This window comes from Palaemon carinicauda, chromosome 7, assembly GCF_036898095.1.
Source record: "Palaemon carinicauda isolate YSFRI2023 chromosome 7, ASM3689809v2, whole genome shotgun sequence".
NCBI classification, from domain to species: Eukaryota; Metazoa; Arthropoda; class Malacostraca; order Decapoda; family Palaemonidae; genus Palaemon; species Palaemon carinicauda.
Genome location: NC_090731.1, coordinates 101,389,232 through 101,409,231, shown reverse-complemented (window position 1 = coordinate 101,409,231; position 20,000 = coordinate 101,389,232). Strand labels below are relative to the sequence as shown.

Sequence of the window (20,000 nt, the reverse complement as noted above, 5' to 3'; positions counted from 1 at the left end):
GCAATTGTGAATTACCTTTCAATTTTTACAGCATTACAACGAAAGTTATTATGATTTATTTCTATAAAATACAAAGGAGTTTAGCATCTGAATAATGAAATATAAATAAGACACAAGTTGGTGTGAGAAAAAAAAATCCAAATTATATGTTCGTTCAGCCAAAAGTTCAATATCATTATCAGTGTCAAAGCCCCAATCAAAATGGCTGTTTTTGTACATTTTGTATGCAAGTGATTCCAAAGGACTGATTAAGACCATTTCTAGCTTTACTGCTGGTTAAATTAATAATGTCCGTTTTACTCTGAGTTTGAGGTAGGGATGCTGTTGGGGTCAAAGACCCACCCAAAATTCCTGTCATTATCCATCTTGTGTTTATGAGACTCCAAAGGATAAATTGTGACCATTCCCAGCCTTGCCACTTTTCACATGAATAAATGTAATTTTTTTCCTCGAGATCGAGTTGCTGTCTGTGGCATCGCCCAACCCAGAGTTACTGCCATTATCCATTCAGTAGTCAGGAGACTTAAGAGCACAATTCTAAACAACTTTTAGCCTTGTCCGAGTTTGCATGAATAAATGTCAATTCTGGCCCTACTAAGATAGTAGCAATACAGAAATACATGATTTGTGGATCAAGCATGATAATATTAAATTTGAACCTTTGGCCGCTTTTCACACGAAAAAATGCACTCGGTTACCAGTCTAAAAGCAATATCTCGAAGAGCTACTAAGCATTATGCTCATTATGTTTAACTCATCATTAGCGAAAAATATGAGGAAGAGAAAACTGACAGAAAAATCTTCTTCTGTGTACTCATGAGTAAGATAACTCAAATTCAAGAGAATCTAAGTTCATTGTATGGAAGCTATAGTGATCTTCTTTTATTAACGTGTTTATTCGCATTTGTTTCGGGTAAGCACAGTTGCTTTCTTTTTGAAGGGCTGCAATGCCTAACATTAAGAAGAACAACAGCTAGATTTTAGTTTGACCTTTTCTTATAATATCTGTTTATCATAGTTAAAGAATATCTTTCACTCTTAGTTAACTGACGATAAAGGGTGTACTAAAGTAATGTTGTCAGGTATGTTATGCAAAATAAGAATACATAATGAATATTCCAATCTATACAGTGTAAGCTATGGAAAAGGACTGTGTCTACTGTAGATAGTGAGGGTTCTTTTATTCTCTTGAAGCTGAAACTCAATAGGTAGTTGATGTCTTCCCGAACATACTATTTTGAAGGATATATATATATATATATATATATATACACACACACACACACACATATATATATATATATATATATGAGTGTGTGTGTTTGTGTGTGTGTGTGTGTATGTATTTATCTGGTCATTATAGCAGGCGAACCCTACTCTCTACATGACCTCCACGATCATTTTATGATGTTCATTCAGGAACATTTAACATTTCACAATGTTTATTGCTCTCTTACTGTTAGATCATCACTATCGAAGACCTCGCTGGATATGACAGTTTAAAGTTTACTCTTGAAAGCCTTATTTTATAGTCTCGGGGACACATGTTCAAAGGCTCCAGAGCCTACAGGAGACATTTATCTAGGTTCTAATTGTTTGAAACCATCTGTAACTATTCTCGTGTCAGGACGATCTGTTGGCTGCACAATATGTAGCAATTCTTTTAGATATTTAGAATGACTGGATCTGAGAACTTGATGGGTTATTGTACATATTTTAAAATAAATTTTCGCTTTAATCAGCAGTAAGTGTAGATCAGTTGATCCTTTCTCTATGTGGGACACTTTTATCACGCTTGCTCCTCGGTTTATTGTTTTGTAATTTCTTATGATGTATTTTTGGTAGATTGTAGTAGATGGAGTAACAGTAGTCAATCCTTATAATTACACAGCTTTTCACAAGTTTCTTTACAGAAGATTCATCCAGGAGCTTTTTTATAAAAGCAATATTTCTTAGATGATAACCAGCAGTTTTTACTACATAATTTATTTGGTCATTAATCTAGATAAAATTAAAACCATTTGCTCTACTCGTTCGAATAAATCAAAGTACGTTTCCCTTACACTATTATTTGTGATGTCACAGTAACGATTATTAGAGTTAAATCAAAACTTTAACCATTGCTCTATCCACTAGATAAATCAGTCCATTTTAGTATTATGCCATTATTTGTGATGTCCCATTATATAAACCAAATAATACCATAAACTTTGCTCTATTCGCTAAATAAATCAACCTACTCTGTCTTATGCTACACTATTTGCAATGTCCTAGTAAATCTTATATAAAATAAAAATATAATCCTTTGCAATATTCATAAATAAATCAAACCATTTATATCTCACGTAACGTTATTAATGATATCGCAGTAACTTAAAATTAAAAACCTTTGATCTCCTCACTTTTGATAAAATAAACCCTGTTGTTACTTTATAACGCCTCTGTGTCATAAAAATCCGTAAGTGCCAGACTAAGGAATTAAATCAACCTTGAATCTTTGCTCTAACTCTATGGCTATATGTACTCTATGTACGAATAATAATAAGACTTTATTTTTGGTGATCTTGTTTATATAATTTAGAGTTAAGGCGATAAAAATTTTATTTCTTACATAGGAGTGCGTAAAACGTAATTCTTAACGTAGTCAACGCACCTCGAAGAAAATATGATATGTGGAGTGTAATTTTAAAGGTGCCTGCCTCAATACAAAAGAATAACAACTTACCTTTGAGTCAATTGCTCTATTTTGGGACTTTCTCGGGATATAATCATTCTCCTCTCGGATAGAGAGGACCCTCAATACCAAACCTGCTTGCTAAAAAACGAAAGTGCTCTGTCGCACGTGCCACATGCTCTAACTTGAGCTAAACAAAAACCCTAACCTAAGCCAAATAACCAGCCTAATCGCTTTCGCAATTTTGTGCCCCCGTCACGTATTTAGTTCTTTGCGGCACAGTGATTTACTGCACTACCCTTAATACCTTAATCTATGTACCATCACATTCGTGATTTCTCGAAAACCCAATCACATATTCTGTGACTTATTGGTCACATTGATCAACCCTACAGTCACATTTGTTTTTTTGTGCCCTCAATCCCATACTTTTTGATTTGCAGCCAAGTGATTTGCCGCTCAACCCTTAAAACCTTTATCTACGTCCCATCACATTCGTGATGCTTAGAGCCCCAATCGCGTATACTATGATTTGCTGTTTAAACCTTTTAACCCCATAATCACATTCGGGCATTTTATGCCACCAACCACGTATTCCTTGATTTGCAGCTCACTGATTTAGTGCTTAATCCCTAAAACCTTAATCAAAGTACCATCACATTTGTCATTCTCGCTTCCAAAACGGGTATTATGACATTTGCTGCTCACACCCATTAACCCTACAATCACATTCGTGATTTTGTGTCCCCAATCACGTAATCTGTGATTTGTGGCCCAGTGATTTACTGCGCTACCCTTAAAATCTTAATTCGTGATTGTCACTCCCACACTCCCCTATTCTGTGATTTTCTTTTAAACTTATTAATGCTACGATCACATTCGTGATTTTATGCCCTCAATCACGAAATCCATGGTTTGCAGCTCAGTGATTTGTAGCCCTACCCTGAAAACCTTACTCTAAGTACCATCGCATTCGTGATTTATCGCTGCCGCAATCGCATATTCTGTACTTTCCTGCTCAAACCGATTAACCCTACACATACATTTGTGATTTCGTGCCCCCAATCGCGTATTCCATGATTCCCGGCCCAAAGCTAGAGCTATGCCTGCAGAAAACTACTAACAATGGAAACGGAAAAATTAGCACATCTAGCCAAGCCCATCTCTCACGGATCCACAGCCTTCACCCTCCAGTCAGCAGTTCACACCCTCGTACAAAACAACGGTTCACACCGTCCTAGCTCCTGAAAATGAACCTGGTTGGCAATAACACTAATCAGACAATCAGATGATCTCATTGCTCAGCCGATTACTAGCCCAGCCCGGATCAAGAAGATCTAAGTCCTACCTAAAAACATAAAACTTGAGCTCCTCATCTTCGAGGATTACTTGAGCCTTGCACTCAACAAGAAACTGCTTATTGAGACCCCTCAATAAGAAAACATCATCAAACTATCCAAAGTGGTACAGGATAGTTACACGTGACATACCTGCCTCATCGTACGCAGTGTCAATACACGCTCGCCAACTCCACCGGCTCTAACCAGCATCATCATCAGAGACAATGCCTGATCCCAATCCTCCCATGTTCGATGGCAGGATTAAATCTTGGCACTTATGGTGGTCCTTGTTCAAGGTTCTCGTACATGTCAAGAAGTACGATGAGCCCCGCAAGTTCGCTGCCCTCCAGAAATCCTGTCCTACTTTGGCAAAGTCTTTTATACACAACTTCATCTACACCTCTGGTCAGTACCAATGATGCGTAGAAATCCTGCCGCAGGAGTACAACGATCCTGAGCGTTTGAGAGCCAGTTGATACGAGCTTTAAGCTAGCTCCCATAACCCAGAAACAATACTCTGAGCTTTGAGAGTACTACGCACAATGACTTAACATGGAGGAGCAGTATAACCACGTAACAGGCTGCAAGTAAACCGCACACATACTCTGAGAGGTCATTGTTGAAAGAATTCCGATTGAAGACTTGTCCAGAATACTTGATATTCATCAAAATGAATACCCTACCTTCAAGGAATTAAGAATGAGCATGAACACTTACTGTCGTCGGATGCAGCAGTTCAACACACATTCGGCCAGTAGGAGAACCAGTACTCTACCTGAAAGGCACGGGACTCATCATACCAAAGCCGAGATTAACTTTCCTCGTAGCTCTGTGCCAAATCATGACCACACCAACCAGCCACCAAGCCACATTGACCGCAAGAAGGGCCCACCACCTCCGCAACAGCCCAGGCCTCAACACTACAACCAACCGCATTCCCTCACTGACCCTCCGACAGTCACACCACTGCAACAATTACTCTTGTCATAAGAATACTCTAATAGTAGAGCGTATAAGCCGTGTATATTTTGTCAAGATATGAACCACAGTCCATAGGTATGCCCAAAATATGCTACTCCCAACGAACACAAAGCCAATCTACAACAATGTGCTGGTTGCTCTGAATACTGTGCTACTGACCACAACACCAGCAATTGCAACAGCTCAATGGTCTCCCAGCAGTGTCACCAATCACACATTCTACAGCTGTATCCTACTCTTCCAAATGACTCATTGAGGACTGCAGCTGTCACTCAGAACACTGCCAAGACCTTGCCCCGCCACCTGTCTATCACAGCCATTACACTCACCAGTGCCACATTTTGTTTCATGCATAGAAAACGGCCCTTGTATACGCTTGGTTTCTTTGACTCAGGAAACCAGCGCACATTTATCGTCCCCTCTCTAGCTAACCACCTTCACTGCCATAGAACAAGTTCAAGACTACGAGATATTGAAGGTGCTCCTCTATCTTAGACAGTATCCTTGCACTGTCTATGCTCTTGTCACCCCTATAGCTGACAGAACCATTACGGTCCCAGGAATATATAATTGATACAGTCTGTTCATGAGCATAGCAAGTTCAAAGTTCATGTTAATGGAGTCCAATCAAATGAAATCTAACTTTTGCGTCAATAGGCATAGGAAGATATATATATATATATATATATATATATATATATATATATATATATAATATATTATATATATATATATATATATATATATATATATATATAAAACGGATTTTGAGCGACGCGAAAAATCTATTTTTGGGTGAGGTAGCCATGTCGTCCTGATGGAAGTTCCTAAAGGGTAGCTTCCTAGGCTATATTTGACTACAGTGATATTCCCAGAGAATTTTACCTTAAGGTATCCAGAATTCTAACTTCTGGAGTAAATATCCCTAAATAAATCTAACAGGAATATTGCATGATATCAGGGACGTATTCTTGACACGCCACATAGCTATCTTCACCCCGAACAGAATTAACGCTTCGAGGGGTTACAGTGACAAGAATCTAAAAACGAGAATGAAAAGAGAGCCATTCCCAAGGAATCTCTCCTATTCCGTTTCCAGTGTGTATCTGACGAAGACGGCAGCGCCATCTTTATTCCTTGTAGCGATGCACGAGGTGCTACAGATACTGTATTATAGGGAGGGGTCAATAAGCCCCTTTTACAATAAAAGGAAGGGCGGGTCCATCAGGACGACATAGGTACCTCACCCAAAACTAGAATTTTTAGCTTCGCTCAAAATCGGTTTTTGGGGCTCAGGCCATGTTGTCCTGATGGAAGTTTACCAGAGCATTACTGTATCTGTGGATTCTCAACCAGTGCCGTACCCTCAAGAAAGTATTTTCCTGGTCCATTTAGACCTAGAGACCTATGGTGTTACCGTCATAAATCATTTCATCTAAGTATGAACTATGTTAGTGCTTCCTGCCCCCTACAGGGAAGAGTCGTACTAGACTCTGGAAAAAGTCTCGAGGAGTACATATTAACCATGGATGACAAAATGACAAGCTTGTATAGTGGTCTCGCCCTATACATTATAAAGCAAAGTTTGTATAAGAGTCACCAATGTCAGTATGAATTCCTGACATCTCCCCCAGTGTGTCTACTCTTATTAAACTATCGGATAACAGTTGTATCCGTATAGGAACAAATTTTGCATCACTACCACCATCCCCTTAGGGTACAACGTTAATCCTTCCTAAGGAAGGGTTAAAGCGAGTGGATTATTGCTTGAGGAAAGGAACAATCTTAAAAGACATTCCATGTTAAAATTATCCATATTTTAAACTTAATGCTCAGTACATTTCTAATAAAATGAGTGTGGGCGAATATGAACTAGTTTATTAAAAATTTAATAAACATATATATCAGTCAACATTTATAAAATTTATAAATTGTCGATAATATCCATTAAAGCATAAAGAAAACAATAAACAGAAAATATTATTTCGTCTAAAAGGAAACAGATTTGCCAGTTTAATCGAATTATTAATAATATTGATACAGTTTGTATTACTGATTATTTACACTAGCGTAAGAAGCGCTTGGCACAAGTGTCCGTATTATGCTTTTAGTTCACCAAAGTCAATGGAACAGTTCATAAGGACACGTTAGTGGCCTATCACTCAATGTGTAGTAACAGTTTGTGACTACAAACCTACCCTCTTAATTAATCGTCCCAAATTAATTACACTGTTCCTCGCAGATTTAAACAGAAGGTTTAAGAATTCTACCTGCTGCTACCACAGACCTCTTGATTTGCTCCACTTGCTTCGCATAGTGCATAAAGAACACCTTGGATGACTACCAGCCGGTGTACGAACGAAGATGTTCAAAGTCCATATAATTAAGGAAATTTTATGGAAGAGGCAACTTTCCTTGGATCATGACTTGCGGGTGTACTGTCTGGATCCGCTCTGCGAATAACACAGGTGAGTTTCGCCTTAGTTGTTTCAGAGATAAATTTGAACCCGAGGTTTCTCCTCTGAACAGCTGTCCTCCCTTAAAGTCTGAAGTTTTATGAAGATACACCTTTAGGCACTCCACTGGACATAGAGATGCATCTTCCTTCAGAGGGCAGATTCTCTAGGGACCCCACCTGTTGGTGGGTAGCTGGTTCTTGGTAAGAAACGTTGGGTCTGGAAATAGATTCAGTTCTCCTTCCAAGAACTGGATGTGGCCTTCCTCCCTAGAGAGAGCCACTATTTCACTAACTCTGGCCCCCAAAGCGAGTGCAAACAGAAATATGACTTTTGAGTCAAATCCTTCTAAGCACACTCCTCATTGTTCATTATTTAGGCAAAATGAAGAATCTTATCTAGTGACTATGAAATGGGTCTTGGAGGCACTGAAGGACTAAGCTTAGCACGAACCTTCGGAATTCATTAAGAACGTCGTTAGAAAGGTCGACCTGAAAGGCATATAGTATTGGTCTTGTCAAGGCAGACTTGCACATTGATAAACCCTGCTCATGAAGGTGAATGAAGAATGATAAACAGAAATCTGTCGAGATATCTTTTTGGTTTCTTCGCCTTGACAAAGGACACCCGCTTCTTCCATGATGCCTCATATTGTCTTCTGGTTTCCTCCAGAAAGTCTATACTGTCTTTTGATACCCAGAATCTTTCTCTCATCGTTAAGGAGAGAAAATCATGAGATGCAGGTTCCGGGTTTTCTGGGATGAAGAGAAAACAGTCGACTTCTGTACTTGCTGAGACAGGGTTGGATCCAGTAACAGTACAAACTTCAGTCGTAGTTCCAGTGCCAGAGGGAACCACACGCTATTTAGCCACTTGTGGGCCACTATTGCCGCTTTCCCTTTGAAAGATCTCAGTTTGTCGAGGACCTTCAAAACGAGGTTGTACGTAGGGAACAGGTAAATCCTGGACCATCTGTTCCAGTCCAGGGACAGAGCGTCCGCTGCCTCCGCTAGCAGATCCTCGTATGGGGACACATAACGATGTATTTTCTTGTTGTCTTTCATCGCAAAGAGGTCTGTCTGCTGTTCCAGGACTTGACTCAAGATGAAGGAGAACGATCCTGCGCCTAGGGACCATTCTGACTCTATTGGTGTAAACCTGGATAGAGCGTCTGCTGTCACGTTGCGGAACCCTTGAATGTGAACTGCTGACAGGTGCCATTTCTTCCTTTCCACCAAGTGGAATATGGCCAACATCAATTGGTTGATTTGAGGCGACCTCGACCCTTGTCGATTCAGGCATCTCACTATCCCCTCGCTGTCTAGAACCAATCTTATATGGGTCAAGTGGCGAGGAGATACTTTCTTTAGTGTTAGAAGTACTGCCATGGCTTCTAGAAAGTTGATGTGAAATGACTTGAAAAGATTGGACCAAGCTCCTTGGACTCTCTTCTGGTGAGAGTGGCCTCCCCAGCCTTCCTTTGAAGCATCTGTGTGGATAGTAACTGACGGGGGAGGAGGTTGAAGAAGTATTGATTTCTTCAGTTGCTTGGCTTTGGACTACGGCTTGAGAAACGTTCGCAGTCGAGTCGGTAGTGGTCTCATTAGATCTCTTCGCGCGTTTGATGCGGATTTTCTCAGACTCCTGTTGCATCCTTTAGCTGTGCTCTTAGCACTGGATCTGTTATCGAAACAAACTGTAGAGACCCCAGCACTCTCTCCTGTTCGCGTCTTGATATCCGTTTGGATATCAATAGTCTCTTGACAGATCCTGCTATTTTTTTCCTCTTCTTCCCAGGAATGGAAAGTCGATGTGACTTCAAATTCCAGTGGATTCCCAACCACTGAAATTTTTGAGCTGGAGATAGTCGAGACTTTTTGATGTTGATCTTGAATCCCAGATGTTCCAGGAACTGGATCACTATCTTAGAGGCTTGCATGCATTCTGTCCTGTATGATTCCCACACCAGCCAGTCGTCCAAGTAGGCCACTACTTGGATCCCCTTCAGCCGTAATTGATGGACGGTTGCGTTCGCAAGCTTCGTGAAAATCCTTGGGGCTATGTTTAGCCTGAATGCCATGGCTCTGAAGGTGTAATGTCTTCTTTGTAATTTGAAGCCTAGGTAGGAGGAGAGGTGACGATTAATTGGAATGTGCCAATAAGCGTCAGACAAGTCTATAGAGACGGTATATGCCCTTTTGGGCAGTAGGGTCCTTATGTGTTAAAGTGTGAGTATCCTGAACTTGTAGTTCAATATGAACTTGTTGAGTGGTGACAAGTCCAGAATGACTCTGAGTTTTTCTGAGTCCTTCTCTGGAACGCAAAACAGCCTTCCTTGGAACTTGATGGACTTAACTTTTCGGATTACTTTTGTCTCTATGAGTTCTCGGACATATTCTTCCAGAACGGGGATAGAGTGTTGGAAGAACTGAGGAAATTGAGGTGGAGGACTACTCCAGCTCCAACCTAGTCCATTCTTTATTAGGCTGTGGGCCCAGGGATCGAAGATCCAACGATCCCTAAATAGATGTAGTCTCGCTCATACTGGAAGCATCTCACTTCTGCTGTTGTGGACCTGAGGCCTTGCCTTCTTGACTGCGTCCTCCCCTGAATCCCCTTCCCCTTGAAGGGCATCTACAAGAACCTCTGGCTGTTCTTCTAGCATTTGAGCGAAAGGAAGATATCTGCCTTTCAAAAGCTGGGTTAAAAACCGGCGACTGTGTCACCACTTGTTGAGGTACCAACTGGTATGTGGTTGGAGGTTGTGCCACTATCTGAGGCACCGCGGTCGTAGGGAGTTGCTGTTGTTGCTATCGGTATGGCTTAGCCGGCCGAGAGGATAGCCTAGGCCTTTTTGTCTTCTTCTTGGGTTGGGGACTCTCATCCGGAGAAGACATTTTCTTAAAATTTAAGCCCCACTTTTTGAGAAGGTTCCTATTCTCCATGGCGGCATTGTCTACTACCTCTTTAACCACTTCGTTGGGAAAGAGGTCCTTACCCCAGATGCAAGAGGAGATCAGCTTCCTCGGTTCGTGCCTCACCACACGAACTCTCTACAGGCTCTACTGGCTTTAATAAAGCTATAGAGATCCTTCGTAACTGTGGCCAGATGGGTTATGGCCACTACCATGAACATGTCCTGGTTCTTGGGGTCACTTGCCATTGTTTCCAATGTCATTTGCAAACACATCGATGCAGAAAGTCTTTTTTTTGTCTCTTGCTCTCTGCGCAAGAGAGACTCCGACAGCTTTGGAAGTTCGTCACCAAACTGATGTTAGGCAATATCAGCTTCCAGCTTCCCGACTGAGAAGGTAAGGTGAATGTCCTTCCAGTCTTTTTGGTCCAAGGGTAAGGTCAGGGATAATGGCTTGCATTCCTCCAAGGAGGGGCATGGTTTCCCTTCTCCGCCGCCTTCAAGGCTGCCTTATATCCCTTTTCCATGAAGGGAAAGGCTCTGGTTGGAGACGCCACAAAGGAGGGAAGCTTCTTACTTAAGGCTGGCACCTTTAAGTTCGTGAAGCCCCTCTCTTTCATCGAGCTTGCTAGTAATGCCTGCGCATTACTATGGTTAAGGACTATGACCTCCTTTGGCTCTGTCTCCTCCTTTGGGGCTGGCTCCTTCCTAAGACGGACATAGCAGTCCGGGTAAGAGTCTTTGTTGGGCCAAAATTCCACATCTTCCAGGGGAATTGAGCCCAACTTCTCCGATATCATAATCTTCCCGGTTGTCATTGGCATGTGTTTGGCCTACCTCCAAGGATTGATATCCGAGCACAAAGGAAGATCCTTCACGTTGAGTCGCTTCTGGGGCCCACATGATGCTGCGAGTCTACGTATCTCCAGTTTCATCGCAGCTTCCTTTTCATCATTCTTCTTTTGTATTTGTTGAATCATCTCAACAATAGAAGAAAGAGTCCTTCCTAGATCACCTGGGATAGCGGACGATGTAGAGGGAACAGATTCCGGGGCCGGAACCGATGTAACCGACACCTCGTCGATATCTTCCTCTTCTATTTCTGGAGCCTGGGTCAGCTCCTCCTTCTGACCTTCTCCCAGAAGGTCCTTCTCTGTATAATCCGACACTTCTGACATCCTATCGTCCAATTGGATGTCTTGAAGGGCGGCCGAGACTTCAGAATCTACCGGATTCTGGACAGTTGGTATCTCCTCCTGAGGCTGAGGAATGACTGCATCAGCCGATGCCTTAGGGAAAAGGTAGGCCCCCATCTTCTCATTTGGAAGGTAGGGGCCTGAAGTGTTTTTCTGAAAACCCCTGACCCAGGTTCGTAACTTTTCCCTAGCAGCATCCCTTGACTCCGCCGAGTTAGTGGTGTCAAATGCCTTGGTAATCAGGTTAGAACATATAGTATATACCTGAGGGTCCCAATACCGGAGATCACCTTTGGGGACTGCGCATGCTGCGTGCCTCCTGCATAACTCATGTCCACAGAAGTTCTTACTGCGGACATTGCAGAAAATACTCCCACACTTTGGATGGTCCTCCTGTAAAGAGAAGAGAATCCATGAGTATCAAGTGAATGCTTTTCACTTATTATTAATACATGTAGCTTATACAGTAAAGCTAGAAAGGAAAGAAGGAAAGACACATACTTGTATTCCCTGCCCAACCAATTGCTGTAACCTCCCAATATATTAAGACTAAGGTTAATTCTATTCTAGAATACCTTATAAATTTTCCTAAGCAGAAAGTTAAGGTGTAACTCACACCTTGAAATAGTTTCAATATACGGGATAGAATGAATACAGAAAGAACTCACTTTTTATATACTGTACAGTCTCAACAAAAGTCGGTACCAAATAACATTAAGTATGTTGGAAGAACTTTAGTGTTACAACAAACTCTATACTGTAGTTTTATCAATGCAGTGCATACTACACCACAAATATAGAAACTACTGTACATCGCATGCTGTCATGCCGGCCGGCATTAACCCTTGTATAGTTCAAAGGTATGCTACCTTTAACTAATGGGCGGCAGAACACTGGCTCGCATAAGTGTGCCGGCGCAACTGAAAACACTAGCACCCGGCTGCCGACCGCTAATCGTAGTGGCCGGCAGATCTCGGGATGTGTTTCTACTGCCGGCCGGAAAAGGTAGCGATACCCATGCCGGCCGGCAGTGACTACGAAACAGAGAACCTCCACCTACCCGGCTGCCGGCCGCTAAGCCGGCAGCCGGGCCAGGGGTACAAAACACTAGCAAAGAGAAACATTATTGATGTAAGGTTATAAGGCGGCATTGCCATACAACCTTCATCCAGAAAGAGTGAACATATGGAAGGGGAGAATGTACCATTCAGGCTTCCTATATATCCATAGCCTACCGTGCTCTACCAGCAGACATGGAAGGGAGATCAAGGGAGGTCTGGGGTTCACTCTGCAGAAGAAAAAGGGTCTCTGCCGCCCGGCAATAATGTGCCGGCCGGCAGAGAGCTGAGCCGGTCCCCCATCCTAACCTACACTAGGTACAGAAGTAGGACTGGCCAAGAGATGTGATCACTAAGAAAGAGAGGGGGAACGGAATAAGGGTCCTGTAAACTTCGTTCTTGTATGAGACATGCCCAGCATTTAGGAAAGCTCATCCTAACCTAGAGTTTGTCTATTAGGGAGGAAGGCTGGGAATACTTGCTATCCTCCTCCATACCAGAACAAAGTTAGGTGTAGTTATTTCGTCAGGCAACGGAGAAAACTTATTCTCCAGCCCAAGAAAAACAACACAGGACAGTCTGCTAGCCCACTAGTAGAAGGAATCCTCTCTTACAGAATCCTTCAGATGTGGGCTAGGGAGGCAAAGCCTCCTGTGTCTGCACCTAACCTAGCAAAGGAAACTCATTCTCTATGCTAGGAAGACGCAGACCATAGACTAGAACTCTGATGTTCAGCCCCAAACCCAAAAACCAGTCACTCTGGTTAGCGGGTCAGGACAGACATATCCTAGTATAGTTATACCTGAATATTATTCAGATAAAACCACTAGGACTAAGCCTAAGGCTTACTCAGAGGGAGAAAGGGATTGAACTTAGTCTCCGGAGGAGAATAGAACAGTCGGGATGTGTGCGAAAGTATACTAAAGCCCCATAGGCTACTAGCCTAGGTGCGGTGAGAATCGATTACCTAAATCGCAGAAACTCTCACGTATACAATCTTGGAGAAGAAAATTCAACAATATCTTACATGTATAAAATATTTGCCTATAGCTTCAATAACATAACAGTTGGAAAACTTATATCAAGCATGAAAGTACTAGGGCCAGACGCCTAGGCTACTAAGCCTCATGAAGGGCAAGATCGGTTACCTAAATCGCCAAACTGAAAACTAACGGCATCATATGAGAATTCCTAGAGGAGCTAAATAGCTAGATTTATTAAAGCATAATAACCGGGAACGTCGCTCTGGATAACTAAATGACCCATGCATAGCGAGCGACAGCATCCAGGATGCCTCCGGTAGGCAACAGCTCTTGTTTACATTAATATCACTTTTAATTTAATTCAAAACGACAAGAGCTTACATTTATACAAAGTAAAAATAATACTCAACTTTCCAGAAGCAGAAGAGGCCGAAGAAAGCATCATAATGTTGAATAATATCCAAAATAACGAGAAATCACAAGGGAAAACACCGAGTAGTAGAGCTACACGAAAAGGAATAAAGATGGCGCTGCCGTCTTCGTCAGATACACACTGGAAACGGAATAGGAGAGATTCCTTGGGAACGGCTCTCTTTTCATTCTCTTTTTTAGATTCTTGTCACTGTAACCCCTCGAAGTGTTAATACTGTTCGGGGTGAATATAGCTATGTGGCGTGTCAAGAATACGTCCTCTGATATTATGCGATATCCCTGTTAGATTTATTTAGGGATATTTGCTCCAGGAGTTAGAATTCTGGATACCTTAAGGTAAAATTCTGTGTGAACATCACTGTAGTCAAATATACCCTAGTGAGCCCTCGTTTATCGCGGTAGATAGGTTCCAGACCCGACCGCGATAGGTGAAAATCCGCGAAGTAGTAACACCATATTTACCTATTTATTTAACATGTATAGCCTATTCAGACTTTTAAAACCTTCCCTTGTACGTAGTACTGTTAACAAACTAACCTTAATGTACAGAACACTTAATGCATGTACTACAGTACCCTAAACTAAAACAGGCACAAATATTAAAGGCAATTTTTTATCATGCATTTCCTAAACACTCCAAAAAGCACGATAAAAAATGGCAACCAATGTTTTGTTTACGTTTATCTCTGATCATAATGAAGAAACCAACGCATTTAGTGTACACATCTGTGTATAGGTTAGTTTTTGCATTGATTATATTGATTATACAGTATGTTGATTTTGTTATTACCAATGTTTTACTTAATTTTTCTTAGGACTTCCAAAGGAAATGTTTTTCTTTATGACGCCGCCTGAAACGACGGCGTCATAAAGTACGCTCAGTAAACAAAGAAGGCATTTAACGCGCATGATGAAAGTGATATATAATGATATTACAGTAAAAGCTTTTAGAAAATATGTTATTACAAATATTATTTACCGTATCTATATAAAATCATACAGTACATACTGTACGTAGCAAAGCAGGAAAACAATTTACGAGAGAGAGAGAGAGAGAGAGAGAGAGAGAGAGAGAGAGAGAGAGAGAGAGAGAGAGAGAGAGATTGTTTTACGTACGTAAATGTAAATTTTAAACAAAAAAAATATGATAGGTTACAACATGTATACTCTTCAGACTTTTAAAACCTTCCCTTTAACTTAATGCATACTAAACTAAAACAGGCACAAATATTAAAATGTTAGAATATTGAAGTAAAAAATAAAGATTGTTACTGTACTCACCACGAAAGAAGTTGAAGAAAAACTTGAATGATGATGGCGATGAATTTGCTGCACAGTAGAAATGATGATGATGAAGCTGATGATGTCTTCTACTGTGCAGCCAATGATAGTATTTTACGTCTCTTCAGACGGAGGTGTCTTTTCCTGGGACACCTCTTCAACTTCTTCCTGGGAAACTTCTTCAATTTCTTCCGAAGGCGTACTAGCAGGAGGAACTGGCTCTTTTTTGCGAGGCTGGAAGAACATTGTGATCGGAAGTTGCTGCTGCTGCTTCTTTTTTCGCTCTAAGAGCATCCTGTAGGGAGTCATGTCTTCATCGATTTTGTTGCAGAATTGCATAGAACGAACCATATCCTCGTCCCACTCTTGCAACATTTCTTTCACCTCCTTTATGTGGTTGCAGACCTTGGCAAGCCGTTCTAATGTTAAGCCCGTTTCTTCGACATTTTCTTGGGTCTCTTCCTGTGTTTCGCTCTCTTCTTCACTGGCCGATTTCGTCAGGTCTTCTAGGTCTGCGTCAGTTAGCGGCTGGGAATGGCAGTCCAACAACTCTTCGACGTCTTCAGTTGTCATGTCGCCAAACCCGTCACCTCCAATTATCGCAGCCAACTGCACAGATTTGCGTATTGCAGAGTGTTGGATTTCAGACGGAGTAAATCCCTCGTCGTCGTAAACAATCTGGGGCCACAACTTCTTCCAGCTCGCATTAACGGTTGCAGGTTTCATTTCCTGCAGTGCCTTCTGAATGTTCTGCAGGCACGTGGCTATGGTGTACTGCCGCCAGTACGCCTTCAAATTAAAATCTTCATCTTCATCTTCTTGGGCAGCATCCACACACGCAACGAGGTCCGCCAAGGTATTCTTCGTGTAGCGGTCCTTGAACGCCCTGATAACCCCATGGTCCATCGGTTGAATTAATGACGTGGTGTTGGGTGGCAGGAACTCAACCTGAACGCCCTCACGCGACAGGTCAGTTGTGTGTCCACCAGCGTTATCCATAAGGAGAAGGATCTTGAATGGCAAGTCCTTCTCTAAGAGATATTTACTGACTTGCGGGATGAAACACTGGTGGAACCAGTTGGAGGTCAGCATCTTCGTAATCCATGCTTTTGGATTATGCATCCAGTACACGGGAAGGAGATTCTTATTCTTATTTTTCAAAGCGCGAGGATTTTTCGACTTGTAAATAAGCCCCGGCTTTAGCAAAAATCCAGCAGCATTGCCACACATCACGAGGGTAACGCTATCCTTGAATGCTTTAAAGCCAGAGGCTTTGGCTTCTTCTTTGAACAGGAAAGTTCCCGACGGCATTCTCTTCCAAAACAAGCCGGTCTCATCCATATCAAACACTTGTCCCGGCTTGTATCCACCTTCGGCGATAATATTCTTGAACGTCTCGTTCACGTAAGTTTCAGCAGCGGCAGTGTCAGCGGAAGCAGCCTCGCCATGCAGGGAAACGCTTTTCAGGGCGAAGCGTTTCTGAAACTTCACGAACCATCCTTTGCTGGCGGAAAAACGTTGTTTCTGACGCTGGGAATCAGTGGATGTCCCTGGTTGAGGTTCATCTACATCATCATCTTCTTCATCATGGTCACCATCGTCGTCTTGAGGTTCCTTTGCCGCAAAATTCTCATACTAGCTCAAAGCCTTGGTTCGGATGGTGTTCATATCCATGGCTATGTTCTTATTCCGACAGTCGGCAATCCACACTGCTAAAGCACCTTCCATGCGTACGATCGTTTTATTACGCGTGGTAACGACTCGCTTCGCTGATCTGCTAAAGGTGATGGTAGCCGTCTTTCTAATGTTCGCCTCGTCCTTCTTGATATAGTGAACGGTGGATTCGTTGACTCTAAAATGGCGGGCTGCGGCCGCGTAACTTCTACCATCTTTTAACATATCGAGAAGTGTCACCTTCTCAGCAATCGTCATCATCTTTCGGTGGCATTTAGGCTCACTACCAGCCTTAGTAGAAGCAGAGTGCTTGGGAGGCATTGTACAGTAGGGTTTAACAGAAAGTTCAACACAAAGTTCAACTTAAAACATTCACGCACAGCACAGATTAAAGTTCACAATAACTTAACAACATCTACACAGCGATACGGCGGGAGAGAAAGTGACCGCAAAAAGATGCTGGAAGTTGGAGATGCGGGCAAAACACCAATCACAGGCTAGATTACAAAACTTGGGTTCTGATTCGTCATCTATCAGCGCTTGAACCAATCACAATCCGTCTTATATGCTACGTAGGTTACTAATTCAAAGTACAAGGTACCCTACATATACAGCAGTGGTTCTCAAACTATGGGTCGCGACCCAAAGTTGGGTCTCGAGATCAATTTTGATGGGTCGCAGGGACACAGGAACATTATCACGCTTTCAGTGTTTCAGTGTATTTCAGTTGCTTAATTGAATTATTCTTCTTTAACCACAAATTACTTTTGTTATGTATGTTCATTCTATTAATTTAGTTTTGTGAATTAAAAGCAGTGCCATAGATTCTATTAATTTAGTTTTGTGAATTAAAAGCAGTGCCATGGATTCTATTAATATAGTTTTTGAACGAAAAGCAGTGTCATGAATCCTGTTCGTTTAGTTTTGTGAAAAGGAAAAGCAGTGCCATAAATCCCACTAGTTTAGTTTTGTGAATGAAAAGCTGTACACATTATTTTTTTTCCAAAATAAAGTGTATATATCATTGCATGTTTTCTTTCTCTTCACTTTACTCTGGGTCGCGAAGGAATGAAATGTTTCAAATAGGGTCGCTCATGAAAAAGTTTGAGAACCACTGATATACAGTAATAATAATAATAATAATAATAATAATAATAATAATAATAATAATAATAATAATAATGATAATAATGATAATAATAATAATAATAATAATAATAATAATTTTAATAACAACAATAATAATAATAATAATAATAATAATAATAATAATACAGCTTTACGTACGCTATTTTACGCTTGTTTTGTTAAAGGATATGTCTCTCTCTCTCTCTCTCTCTCTCTGTCTCTCTCTCTCTCTCTCTCTCTCTCTCTCTCTCTCTCTCTCTCTCGTACGCTTATTCGAGATGTGATTTTTGCAACAAAGAATATTATTGGATGCAGTACTACGTACGTATACATACAGAAGATTCATGGAAAAGATGCACATCCATTACATTTGTAGTACAGTAGTAGCCATCAGCAGCCTTACACCATTCTAATATGGTATGACTGCATCTGATTTGCATTTCATGTTCGATTTAATTTTACTACGTACTGTATACAGTACTGAATTATCGTATGATCACATTCTCTTTTTGTGTTTTATTTCTTTCTGTACTTAATTATATGTCATATGTGATGCAGTGAACAATCAGTAAGAGCAGATATTACTAATTACAGTATTAATGGAATTACAGGTAATGAAATATCGTATCCGCGATGGTCGAACCGCTAAGAAGCGAGGGCTCACTGTATATATATATATATATATATATATATATATATATATATATATATATATATATATATATATATATATATATATAAATACGTATGTATACATATATATATATATATATATATATATATCCAAAAATTTACAGATTTAAAATGGCATAGAAATATCTTAAACAGACACGATTGGAAGGATGTGTCTAAGGCCTTGTTCTTGCAGTGGACTAGTTACGGCTGATGATTATGAGGATGATGACGATGACGATTGTATATATATATATATATATATATATATATATATATATATATATATATATATATATATATATATATATATATATATACATATATATATATATATGCTAAATGTTATATGCAAAATTTTTAACATTGTGTTGATCTCCTCAGTTGTTCCATATTATTGGTGTATAGGGATAATAAAACCCATATTTAAGAAAAAAGTATCCCCTGACGACCCAGATAACTATAGGGGTATCACACTACTGAGCTGTGTAGCGAAGCTTTTTACCGCTTGTGTCAATAAAAGGTTGACTGATTATATTGACAGCACTGGTCAACTTGGTGAGGAGCAGGCTGGTTTCAGGGAGGGATATAGTACTCTAGATCATATTTTTGTATTGCATTCACTTGTTAATTCTTATCTCCATCGAAAAAAGAGAACATACTGTTTGTTTGTTGATTACAGAAAAGCATTCGATTTGGTTGACAGGTCGTCCTTGTGGGGAAAAGTAATCTCACATGGCATTAATGGTAATGTTATGGCTGTCATATATAATATGTATAATAATGCAAAATCATGTGTAAAGCAGAATCACAAAATTTCTAACTTTTTCGAATGTAACAAAGGTGTAAGACAAGGTGAGAATCTTTCCCCATTACTTTTTGCCATCTACCTAAATGATTTCGAGTCTTTTCTTAGCAGGGGGTATAATGGGATGGATATGTGTTCAAGGGAAATAAATGAAAAATTAAGTAGTATTGATATAGAAATGTTTTTGCGTATTTATGTTTTACTTTATGCTGATGATACTATTGTAATGGCTGAATCCCCAAAGGAATTACAAAACGCCTTAAACAAAGTAAAAGAATATTGTGATACTTGGAAACTTCAAATTAATGTTTCAAAAACTAAAGTAGTTGTATTTTCTAGAGGAAAAGTTAGAAATGTCCCGAATTTTAATTATGGTGAGGAGAGCATCGAAATGATTATATTT

At 40.6% G+C, this 20,000-nt stretch overlaps 1 pseudogene; it reads right to left on the bottom strand.

Annotated features, from left to right (window-relative positions):
- Positions 1-4,227, bottom strand: part of LOC137644455 (piggyBac transposable element-derived protein 3-like) — a 39,872-nt pseudogene extending 35,645 nt beyond the window's left edge.
- Positions 4,228-20,000: the final 15,773 nt, after the last annotated feature.